Raw genomic sequence first — 12462 nt, forward strand, 5'->3', positions numbered from 1 at the left:
GCGTAGGGTGTGTACATACAAAGAAGGATCGAACATGAAGACAGCATGCTTCATTTTAAAGTACTGCCAAGTTATATTATATAAATGGTTGCTACGGTTCTAACTAAAGATAAAATTGTCTTGGTCATGAACTTGCAACGGCAATGAGAAACGAGATGGCTAGTCCCAGCGCTGGCCCTCCACCCTCTTGACTCCGTCGACGCAGCTGATGATGGGCTTGATACGCTCTTCGAGAGCCGTGAGGTCTGTGTCCTTCGGCAAGCTCTCAAGCGCGTCGACAAAGTCGATGTTGGGGTTCCAGAATGCCACCTTGGTGAGCACCTTGGTCAATGCACCCTGGCAGAGCTTCCGAGCCTCATTGGCCAGATAGGTCACTCGATTGGAGCGGAGCTGCTTCAGGGCATCGAGGACGCGCTCGAAGAACAAGGTCAGCCTGACATTGGAGCTTACGTTCGCCTCCTGGGAGTACCTGACGTCTGGCATGCCCATGACGGCTAGCTGTGCGGTGAGCTTCTCTGCAACGTCGATGAGATGGCTGATCCAGAGATTTATGTTGCCCACATAGTCCTTGTGGGCGGAGGTGTCATCACTCCGCAGCTGCTTTTCAGTCTCGAGGGCCTTATTCAGGGTCTCCTCCCGGGATGTGACCTCTAAAAGCGTCCCTTCCAAGGCGCCCAGTTGTAGCTTCAAATCGTCAATGGAGCTGTTGGCCTCGGAGAGTAGCTTGGTCTTGTCGGAGATGGCGACCTGCAAATCCGCCAGAGTGCGGTTGGCCGTGTCCCTCTCCTCCGTCAGCTCCGAGATCTCCTTCTTCAGCCCCTCCCATTCCAGCTCCAGCTTCTCCACCTTGCCGGTGTGGTCCAGGGCCAGAGCATCGAGTGCGTCCTTGTGCTTCTTCTCCAGCTCCTGGGTCCACTGCGCGACGATCTTCCTGATTTCCTCGTCCTTGCCGCGGAGCATGGCTGCAAGCGCTTGCTCGCGGGCAACAAGGTCTTCCTCCTGGGTGTCCAACAGAGCTTGCTGCTGCAGCCGGGTGGCTTCTTCCTTGGCGGCCTGTTCCTTTGCCGCCTCTTGGGCCTTCTCGATGTCGGCCTGCTTTAGGATGAGCTCTTGCTTGCGCTCATCCAGCTCACCCTGGGCGGTCCTTAGTTCCTCCCGGGCCTCACCAAACCAGACTTGCATCTGAGCGACGCGCTCCTCAAAATCCGCCTCCGCCTTGTCCACCACCGCCATCCTGGAGTTCACATTGTCTTGGTGTGCATGGTGGAGCGTCTAGAGCTTCTGGAAATTGGCACTCATGGCCCGGAGGAGATGCTCCTCTTGGGAATCGCCAACGCTGGCGCTCGGTTCATCAACGAACTGGAGCCCGCGGTGGCGAGCGCCTCATCATCAAACACCTCCCCTTTGGCTGGCGCTCTGGTGCTTGCCGTCCCTGGAAGGCGGATGAACAGATCGTCGCCCACCCTCAGGTACTTGCCTGGGGTGGGGGCTGCAAGGGAGGAAGGTTGGTTGTTAGCAACCTCCCCCTCGGCGGGCTCCTTGGCGGCCTCCTCGACAGCAGCCTTATCGGACTCCCCGGCAGGCCCCTTGCCGGGGTTCCCGGCAGCAGCCTTGCCGGTCTCCTCGGCAGGCCCCTTGGTGGCCTCCTCGGTGGCGGACTTGGCGGCTTCCCCAGCCGCAATCTTGGTGGCCTCAGCTTTGGCATCCTTGGCGACCTCCTCGATGACGGTGTCGATGTCTTCCTGGTCCGTCGAGGGAGGGTCTGGAAACCAGAAATAAGGATGAAGCGAGGCCAAACTCAAAGATCAGAACAAAGAAAAGAAAGAACAGGGACGTGAGGCAAGCAACTTACCCGTGCCGAGCTGAGAAGAAGTGGTTCCTCCCCGCCAACGCTCGTTGCCGGGACGGAGCCACCAGCATCCAAGCTCGCCTCCCCTTCCTCCGTGCGCGTGGGCTCGGCGGTAGGTGCCCTTGCCGGGGACGCCCCTCTAGGTGGCGTGGTCGACGGGGCGGTGTGTCAGGGGCGGCCCTCAGTGGCTCCTCCTGTTGCCGCTCTCCTCCTGCAAACCCGGCAAGGTCAGCACCAGGGATTCACGCCCCAATGCCTGTCGATGAGGAGTAAGTAATGAACTCACGCTGGGGGCTGAAGCGGGGGTTGCGTCGAGGGCTGTTGTCATGGATGATCACCACCAACGCCGGTGTGCGCGGAGCGCTCGCCAGGGTTTCGCCGCCCATTGAAGCTTTGGCCGTCTTTGCCGCCCTCTGGGCCAACATCTCCGTGTCGTTGAGGAGATAAGATCAAGTTAAGGAAGATGGCACAAGCAGAGAGTCAAAAATGCTGAAAGGAAAAGTGCTTACTCGTCCTCCTCCGCTGGCCTCCTCTTCCTCTTCGGGCTAAAGGACCCAAGGTCGAAGTCGGCCTCCGGGGCGGCGTCCACAAGAGGGGGAGAAGGGGATGGGGTCCTGCGCTGCTTGGATGAGGAAGAGGCAGCGGCCGCGGCTTTCTTTGCTGCCGCTGCCCTCGTCTGGCGCGCGGGCTATGCCTGGGCCTATTGCCATTGCATGGTCCTGCCGGGCCGGACCGGCTCACCGGAGCTAGCCCGCTGCAGGACGCGTTTCCTCCTCGAGGCCGAGGAGTCATCTGCCTCGGTCTCCTCTTCGACCGACTCCTCGGCCACTTCGTCAACAAGGGGAACCCCAGCGCCAGCGCCACTGGGTTCCCCGGCGGACCCCGTCCACTCAGCGAACTCCTTCCTCTGCGGCCACATCAGCCTCATCCTCCACGGTGCCGAGGTTTCCGTCCTCCTCGGCAAGCGCCGCCTCCTCCACCCTGGCGGCAATGTATGCCAACTCTTCTTCGATGGTAACGCGGATGAGCTGCGGCTCGTCGTGAACGTACCTCTCCAACAAGTTGTCGAAGAACTCTTGCACCAGCTCCGCTTGTAACTCGGCCCAGGTTGGGTCAAGGCCGTGTGTGTTGAAGACCGACATCATGGCGATGATGGCGGTCTAGCAAGAGTTGTTACTCAACGGGACCACCCCCGCTAGCAACCCGAACAAAGACTTGCCGGCCTTGCCAGCCTTGCCGATCTTCTCGGCCTTGCCGGTCCTCTCGACCCTGCTGAGCTCGTCAACCTTGAGCTGAAAAAGCCTCTCGCAAAGGTGGGTGTGTTGCAACACTATGAGGTTGTGGTTCAGGCCAGGGCGGAGCCTCATGATATCGGCCACATTCCTGAAGTCCCAGGCCGGCCTCCCCTTATTGTGCAGTGGGGCAATCCGGCGGCGGATGAAGTCAGCCCCGATCATCTCGAGGGTGAGCCCGGCCAAGGTGAGGTGGTGGATACTGGTGGTGGCGACCGTGAGATTCTTGTCATTGGCATCGACATCGCCCCAGTCCTTTCTGCGGACCAGCGGCTGCCGACGGACCCGGCAGAACTCCTGTGGATCTGCCTCCACAATCCTGGACAACCGGCCCCGCCACTCTTCCCACATCTCCTTCTGGGCACCCTCCGGGTACATGCCCCTGCTCTGGGTCCTCGGGATCCAGGTGATGCAGCCAGAGATGGCGCCCCCTGGCTGGACGTGAGGAGTGAAGTAATGGCGGAAGAGCGCCGTGTTGGGGTGCACTCGGCGAAGCCCTCACAGAGATGGGCGAAGAAGGCCATGCACGCCACGACGTTCGGCGTAAGGTCCAGGAGGTGAAAGCCGTAGGTGTGCATGATGTTGCTAAAAAAATCTGAGAAAGGGGGGCAGAGCCTGCAGGAGAAATAGTCGACAAAGAAGGGGTACCGATTTGGACCGGCCTTGGCGAAGGAGGCGGGGATGATACGCGTGGCGGGGTGCCCCAACGTCTCATCCCCCATAGGGGCCTGAACTTCTCCTTGAGGATGATGTCGGCATTCTGGGAACGGGGGTACCCAGACTTGCCTGCCTGCGGCCTGCGGCGTGGCTCAGGGAGTGGCCTAGTACGACCCATCTTCATCAACACATGCTCAAGACCCTCGCGAGGGGCCAAGCCTCACGGGGCGGACGACAGGAGGCTTCCTCGGGCACAGCCTCGTCAGGCTGGCTCGCGAGGAGGCAGAAAGATCAAGGCAGGGTACCTCACGAGGTGCCCGTGACGCAAGCCATGACGACCGAAGCCAGGTGGGTGCCGGCCTGCGCAGAGTCCTTGTTTCCTCTTTGGTGCAAAGGGGGCAAGCGCAGGCAAGAGTATCAGGCAAAGGCAACCATTTCGGTGCAACAAGACCAAAACCAGCAGAATGGCAGGATGGAGGTCATCGTGGAGCCCAAGCCGGCGTCACCGTCAGAGTCTTTGGCAGGCGAGGACCGACTTTAGTTAAGATAAGTGTACTAGATGTTCCCCTTCAAAATGGCCAATTGTTGGCGCCCTTCCCGCTCAATATTTTGGAAGGCCTCGCTCTATAAAAAGAGAGCCACCCCGCAGCTAGAGGGGGACAAGAGATCTAGATTTTGGGTAGACTAGAGAGAGAGAGGCGACTGAACTCACCCAAGCAGTTCATCGCACCAGCAAGAACAGCCCCTCGCGAGGCTGTTCTTCCCCTGTATTATTCATCATTAGACCCTGAGGCAATCCACCACACCACAAACTAGAGTATGGTATTACACCACAATGGTGGCCCGAACTAGTATAAACCTCGTGTCCCTTGTGTTGTTCTTCGTGTAGTTTAGATCCTTGCGAGGCGACGAGACGTGGGTAGGCAGTAGGTGTGATCTCCGCATGCACCCCAGAGTTCGAACCTTGAGGGTCTGCCGGAACCCGAAATCCGACATTTGGCGCGCCAGGTAGGGGTGCGCCGGAGCTTTCCCTTCCACCGACCCGCTCTCCGCCAACACTGCGGTTCACCCTCATGATGGGCAACGCGCCGCCCGCTCCGGCTGCTAGCGGCAGCACGGGGCCAGGGGGCTCCAAGCCTTGGCCCCCGCCTTGCGACAGGTGCAATGGCCGAACAAGTTCAAGCCGGAGATGCCACCGCGCTACAACGGCACGACCGATCCGCTGGCTTTCCTGCTGGCGTATGAGGAGGCCGTCCTCAAGGCCAGGGGCGACGATGGGGTCATGTCCAACTGGTTTTCCATGGCCCTCACCGGCATCCCGCGCATGTGGCTGCTCCACCTGCCGACGGCTTCCGTTCCTCTTGGGGGGAGCTGCATGGCCTCTTCCTCGCCCAGTACGCTGCACCGGCGCACCTGGTCGTCGCAGCTCTCCTAGGTGGCTCGCAGGCACCACCTTCAGGCCGCCACATCAAGCCATTTGTCCGCCAGATCGGCGCCGCTTCCGCACTGCATGGGGCTCCTTCGGGCTGGGCGGCGCCTAAAGCCAATCTGGCCTTCAGCTCGGATGATCACCCCTCCAACTCAGCCTGCTCGGGCGCGCTCCCAATGCTATGCACCCCCACCATCTATCAGGTGGCCGTCACTAGGACCCTCATCGACGGCGGTGCTGGCCTCTGCGTGCTCTTGGTGGAAGCCTTCAGCCTCCTCCACGTACCGCCGGAGCGGCTTCAACCCAGCAAGCCCTTCTTGGGCGTCGGAGGCGGCTTCACCGGCTCCCTGGGGCAGATCCGCCTTCCGGTGACCTTTGGCACCTACGACAACTTCTGCACGGAGCTAATCAACTTCGATATCACCCCCATCGGCCTCCCATACAACGCCATCCTCGGCTACCCGGCACTAGCCCGATTCATGGTCGCAACTCACCCAGCGTACAACCTCATGAAGATGCCCGGGAGTAGCGGCATCCTCACCGTGTCCGGATACACCGGGGATGCGTTGCAAGCGCTCAAGCTTGCCTTGAAGACCGCGGCGGTGGTGCAGCCCGGCGGCTCAGAGGCCCATGAGCCCAAGGGGGCTGCACCGGCCAAGAAGAAGCAGCTATTCTCCCAAGACAAGGCGGAAACCAAGCAGGTACTGGTCGACGAGGACGGATCTTCTAGCGCCACCTTCACCATAGGCGCCAACCTCGAGCCCGAGCAGGAGGAGGCCTTGGTGAAGTTCCTACGCGCGAACAAGAAGGTATTCGCATGGGAACCTGATCAGCTAGCAGGGGTCCCGAGGGGCGTAATTGAGCATCACCTCAACGTGTGCCCCAACGTGCGCCCCGTGAAGCAGAAGGCGAGGCGGCAGTCCACTGAGAAGTAAGCTTTCATCGTCCAAGAGACCCGCAAGTTGGAGGCGGTAGGGGTCATTCGCGAGGTCCGCTACCCAGATTGGTTGGCTAACCCGGTTGTCGTGCCAAAGAAGGGGGAAAGGAACGCATGTGTGTCGACTTCACCAACCTCAACAAGGCCTTCCCGCAGGATCCATTCCCACTCCCTCGCATCGACCAGATCATCGACTCCACCGCTGAGTGCGACCTGTTATGCTTCCTGGATGCCTTCTCCGGCTATCACCAGATCAAGATGGCAGTAGAAGATGTGGAAAAGACGGCTTTCCTGACCCCGTGTGGAGTGTACTGCTATACATGCATGCCATTCGGGCTGTGCAATGCAGGTGCGACCTTTCAGCGGCTGATGCACATCGCCTTGGGTCGGCAGCTCGGGAGGAACGCTGAGGCTTACGTTGATGACATTGTGGTGAAGTCTCGGGAGGCAAAAACTCTGATACAGGACTTGGAGGAAACCTTCACGAGCCTCAACGAAGTGGACCTGCAGCTCAACCCGGAGAAGTGTGTGTTTGGGGTCCCCTCGGGCAAGCTCCTGGGCTTCCTCGTGTCCCACCGGGGCATTGAGGCCAACCTAGAAAAGGTAAAGGCAGTCGAGGACATGAGCCCGCCGAAGACCCTCAGAGAGATGCAGAAGCTCACCGGGCGCGTGGCCGCACTAGGACGCTTCATCTCCAAGCTAGGGGAACGAGCGCTGCCCTTCTTCAACTTGATGAAGAAGAAGGGCTCCTTTGAATGGACCGCAGAGGCCGACAAGGTGTTCCGGGATCTCAAAAGGTACTTAACCAGCCCTCTGGTGATGGTGGCTCTGCGTCCTCAAGAGCCCCTGGTGCTCTACCTTGCAGCCACCCCCTACTCTACTAGCGCACCCTGGTGGCGGTTAGGGAGGAGCGTTGGACCAAGGCCGCAGCAACCATCCGGGTCAAAGCGAAGCAGGACCAAGAGGGCCTCACAGAGACCGCGACCGCATCCGAGAAGGATCAGCCACCACAGGGAGGCACACCCGAAACAGAAGAGGCCCCTCCTCCAAGCGACCAGCCGCTGGGGGCTCCATTGTCTCAGGAGGCGCCACGACCTCCGGAGGACGCTAGCAGCGCCAACACTCCCAACCTCGTTGAGCACCCTGTATACTTCGTTAGCATAGTGTTATGGGACGCGAGGGCACGGTACCCCATGCCCCAGAAACTCCCCTCGCGCTATTGGTAGCCGCGTGCAAGCTGCAGCACTATTTCCAAGGCCATCCCATCAAGGTCGTCTCAGCATACCCCTTGGAAAGGGTGCTCAGGAGCCCCAACTCAGCTGGAAGAGTCGCTGAGTGGAACATCAAGCTGCAAGCGTTTCAGATAGAATTCAGCACAACCAGAGTCATCAAGGGGGCCGCGCTTGCAGACTTCATGGCGGAATGGGCAGAGGCGCCAGGCCTCGAGGCTGGCGAGGATCGATCACTCTCCCCGGGAAGCGAGGCACCGGACGGCTGGGTCATGTACTTCGATGGGGCGTTCTCCCGACACAGCGCATGGGCTGGTGCGGTGCTCGTATCTCCCACTCAAGACAAGCTCTGCTACACCGTGCAACTCTGTTTCCAGCACGGAGAAAAGGTCTCCAACAACATAGCAGAATACGAAGCCCTGATAGCAGGCCTGAAAGCCGCAGTCGCCCTGGGTGTGAAGTGCCTCACCATCAAGGGTGATTCGCAGCTCCTCTTCAACTTCTCCAACAAAGTATATGAGCCGAAGGACGAGCACATGGAAGCCTACCTCGCGGAGGTCCGCAGGATGGAGAAGCAGTTCTGGGGGCTGGAGTTGCAGCATGTGCCTCACGGCACCGATCAAGAGGCTGATGACATCGCCAAAAGGGCATCTAGGCGGCTACCTCAGGAGCCTGGCATCTTCGAGGAGCGGCTCTTCAAGCCCTCGGCAACGCCATCACTGTCAAGCACGACGCAGCCTCGGGAGGAGCTCCCCCAGCCACCTGCCTCGGGAGCCCCGGTCTGCGGTCTGACCTCAGGAGCGTGCCTCCTCCTGGCGCTGGAGCCTCAGGAAGGGTGCTGGATCACAGAGCTCAGGAGCTACCTGACGCGAGGGACCTTGCCGAAAAAGGAGGAGGAAGCGGAGTATGTGGCGCGGCAGGCCACGACATACTGCCTCAAGGATGGAGAGCTCTACCAGAGACGACCGAATGATGTGTCCTTACGTTGCATTTCCAGGGAGCAAGGGAAGGAGCTACTGGCAGACATACACGGTGGAGACTGTGGGCATCACTCGTCGTCACGGACTCTCGTTGGCAAGGCGTTCCGTAGCGGGTTCTATTGGCCCACGACACTCAATGATGCCGTGGAACTGGTGAAAGCTTGCGAGGCCTGCCAATTCCATGCCAAGCAGATCCATCAGCCGGCGGGAGGTCTGCAGACTATACCCCTCTCATGGCCATTTGCAGTCTAGGGACTGGATATCCTGGGTCCGTTCCCTCGGGCGCCAGGAGGCTATCGCTACCTCTACGTCGCCGTGGACAAGTTCACCAAGTGGGCTGAGGTGGAAGCTGTCCGCACCACCCTCGCAGGCTCTACGGTCAAGTTCATCAAGGGCCTCGTGAGCCGATTCGGGGTGCCGAACCGCATCATCACCGACAACGATTCGTAGTTCACCAGTAACCTCTTCAAAACATACTATGCTAACCTTGGAACGCAGATATGCTACGCTTCGGTAGCGCACCCGCGGAGCAATGGTCAGGCTGAGCGAGCCAACGCAGAGGTCCTGAGGGGCCTCAAAACTAGGACCTTCAAGAAGAAGCTGGAGGCCCGCGGTAGGGGCTGGTACAACGAGCTCCAGACTGTGCTGTGGTCTATCCGCATGACCGCGACCAAGCCGACTGGCGAGACCCCGTTCTTTCTGGTTTATGGAGCTGAAGCCGTTCTCCCTCATGAGGTCAGACGTCGTTCCGCGCGGGTCCTGGCGTTCGACGAGGCGCAGCAGGACGCCATGCGGGGGACGGATCTCGTGCTGGGGGAGGAGCATCGCCGAGAAGCCGCACTGCGAGCAACAAGGTACCAACAAGCACTGCAGCAATACCACTACCGCAACATCCACCCCAGGACTCTTGAGGTAGGGGACCTCGTACTCAGACGGGTTCTCTCCAGGGAGGGACTGCATAAGCTCTCTCCCATGTGGGAGGCCCCGTTTAAGGTTGTTCATGTTTCCAGGCCCGGCTCCGCACGCTTGGAGACCCAGGAGGGGGTGCCCATCCAGAACGCATGGAACATCCAACATCTCCAAAGATTTTACCCCTGAAAAAGGCCCGGTGCCTATGAAGAAGGCGAATGCCTGTGAAGTAGCCGCGTTTTGGAAAAGGCCTAGTGCCTATGAAGAAGGCGAATGCCTGTGAAGTAGCCGCGTTTTGGAAAAGGCCCGGTGCTTGTGAAGAAGGAAAATGCCTGTGAAGTTGCTGCGTTTTGGAAAAGGCCCGGTGCCTGTGAAGAAGGAAAATGCCTGTGAAGTTGCTGCGTTTTGGAAAAGGCCCGGTGCCTGTGAAGAAGGCAAGTGCCTGTGAAGTTGCTGCGTTTGGGAAAAGGCCCGGTGCCTATGAAGAAGGCAAACGCCTGTGAAGCTCGCCGCCCGTGACACTCTCACGTAATAATGAGTGGGGCTGTACACGCTCCGGAGTCTCTGGAGTGCCGCCCTTGGGCCTCGGGGGCTCCTGCCCACGCCCAGTGGCATCACTTAGCTCCGCGCTGGTGAGAAGACGTCGCAGACTAGGCTAGGTGCCGGACGCGGCTTCTTTCATTTGCTTTCCGCAGTTGGCTTGTTTGTTTCTATTTGAAGTTTTTCTGAAGCTGTTACCATTTCAAGCTCGCGACCCTTCGTCCATTTCACTTGTTTGTTTCGTTTTCTCTCGCGCGAAGTCTCACGAGGGAGGAACATGGGCACCCTCGCAAGTGTTTTCTACCCCGGTGGTTTGGAACTTCCCTTTCCGAGTCCGCTGCGGGAGCACCCCTCCCATTCCGTGCCCCATGGGCATCGCGACATGATCATGGGACTTGGGTTGGTTGCCCTTGCTACCAAGGCTGGAGACTGCCCCTACTGACTAAACCCTGCAGGACACAAGGCGCACGACGAGGCCCTAGCCTCAGGAGGCGAGGACCACAACGAGCTTCCCCCCAAGATAAGTGATTTCCACGCATAAACACGCGGAACAAAAACATAGCGCAGAAACGGTAGAAACAGCGCACCAACTAAACAGCGACAGTTCAACACGCCCCCGTGGGGCACCAGACTACATTCTTTTTGCGCAGGAAAGAAAGGAAAGCAAAAGGGGGCACGACTTGCCCAGCGTCAACTTTCGGCAAAGGCTCGTACTGCCTCCGGAGCTCAGCTGGATTCCGCCTCCCGCTTCATCGAAGCACGGTGTCGGGCCGACCCGCCGCCCTCTCCCAAGCGAGCGCGATGACGAGGGGGCTGGTCGCGATCGCCACTGGAGGAGCTGCCGTCCGAGGGGGAGTCACCAAAGCTTGGCGGGCCTCGGGCACCGCTGCCCGCGCGCCTTCCACCACCTTCATCCTGACCAACGCCGGGGCTGGGCGCGCGGCTGTGGTCATCGTCTTCGGGGTAGCATCCGGCGCGGCGGCCGTCTTCCCCGAACACCCTCACGTAGAGGGTGGCATCACCGTCGAACTTAAAGTGTAGAGTGCATCGTCAGCTCAGGCCGCGCGCGGGGGCAAACGTTTGCCAGCCGCGGGTCAGGGCCGCCTCCCCGGCGGTGGAGACCTCCAGAGTAGCCCAGGAGGCCCTGGTGCAGCAACCATCTGCCTGAAGCCAAAGGCTGCCCGGGGCACCAGCCGGAAGTTCACCTATAAAGAAGTGGGGGAGCTAGAGCCAGGTGCCGATTGGGTCCATCGACCACACGACGAACTCCGGTAGCACCTCCACCTAGCGAGAGTGCGGCCTTGGGGGTCGTGCAGCCCCAGCGTACCTCTCGTTGGCAGCCGCACGCCCACCGCTGCGCAGAGGGCTGTTTCCACGGCCACGGGAGGCCGTAGCGGGGGCCGTAGGGTGCTTGCGAGGGCGGCCCCAACCACGCTTGGCCGGAGGAGAGACGAGCCCCTCCTGGTGAGCCTTTCCTTTCTCCACGGCCGAGAACCTCTTCGGCGGGGCCATGGGGATGGCGAGCGGCCAAGAAGAAGAAGGGGAGTAGCAAGAAGGGATGGGCTGGAAGGGCTTGCGCCGTTCCGTACATATACCCGAGGGAGGCCAACCGCGGGCCTCCACGATCACAGGTAATCATGACCCATTTTGCATGCAGGGACTTGTCAAGTCGCGCAGTTACCGAGGTGTCATGGGGAGCCAGGACGCCCACGTCCAATCAACCGCCACGTGGCTCCCAAGGCCGCAGGCTGTTGGGGCCCGCGGCGCTTTGCACTTGCCCCTTCGCTTCTCTGCTAAGCCAAGTCCAGGTGTGCCTTGGGCCCGGGGGCTACTGTCGGCGTTCTGGGAACGGGGGTACCCAGACTTGCCTACCTGCGGCCTGCGGCGTGGCTCAGGGAGTGGCCCAGTACGGCCCATCTGTAGGACCTTGAAGTATGTCTAGAGGGGGGGGGTGATTAGACTACTTGACCAATTAAAAACTTAACCTTTTCCCAATTTTAGAGTTTGGTAGATTTTAGCTATCTTTGGACAAGTCAAGCAATCATCACACAATTCAAGCAAGCATGCAAAGAGTATATGAGCAGCAGAAATTAAAGCATGCAACTTACAAGAATGTAAAGGGAAAGGTTTGGAGGATTCAAACGCAATTGGAGACACGGATGTTTTTGGCATGGTTCCGATAGGTGGTGCTATCGTACATCCACGTTGATGGAGACTTCAACCCACGAAGGGTAACGGTTGCGCGAGTCCACGAAGGGCTCCACCTACGAAGGGTCCACGAAGAAGCAACCTTGTCTATCCCACCATGGCCGTCGCCCATGAAGGACTTGCCTCACTAGCGGTAGATCTTCACAAAGTAGGCGATCTCCTTGCCCTTACAAACTCCTTGGTTCAACTCCACAATCTTGTCGGAGGCTCCCAAGTGACACCTAGCCAATCTAGGAGACACCACTCTCCAAGAAGTAACAAATGGTGCGTTGATGATGAACTCCTTGCTCTTGTGCTTCAAATGATAGTCTCCCCAACACTCAACTCTCTCTCATGGGATTTGGATCTGGTGGAAAGAAGATTTGAGTGGAAAGCAACTTGGGGAAGGCTAGAGATCAAGATTCATATGGTAGGAATGGAATATCTTGGCCT

The sequence above is a fragment of the Triticum aestivum genome, chromosome 2B (assembly GCF_018294505.1).
Source record: "Triticum aestivum cultivar Chinese Spring chromosome 2B, IWGSC CS RefSeq v2.1, whole genome shotgun sequence".
In the NCBI taxonomy this organism is placed as follows: domain Eukaryota; kingdom Viridiplantae; phylum Streptophyta; class Magnoliopsida; order Poales; family Poaceae; genus Triticum; species Triticum aestivum.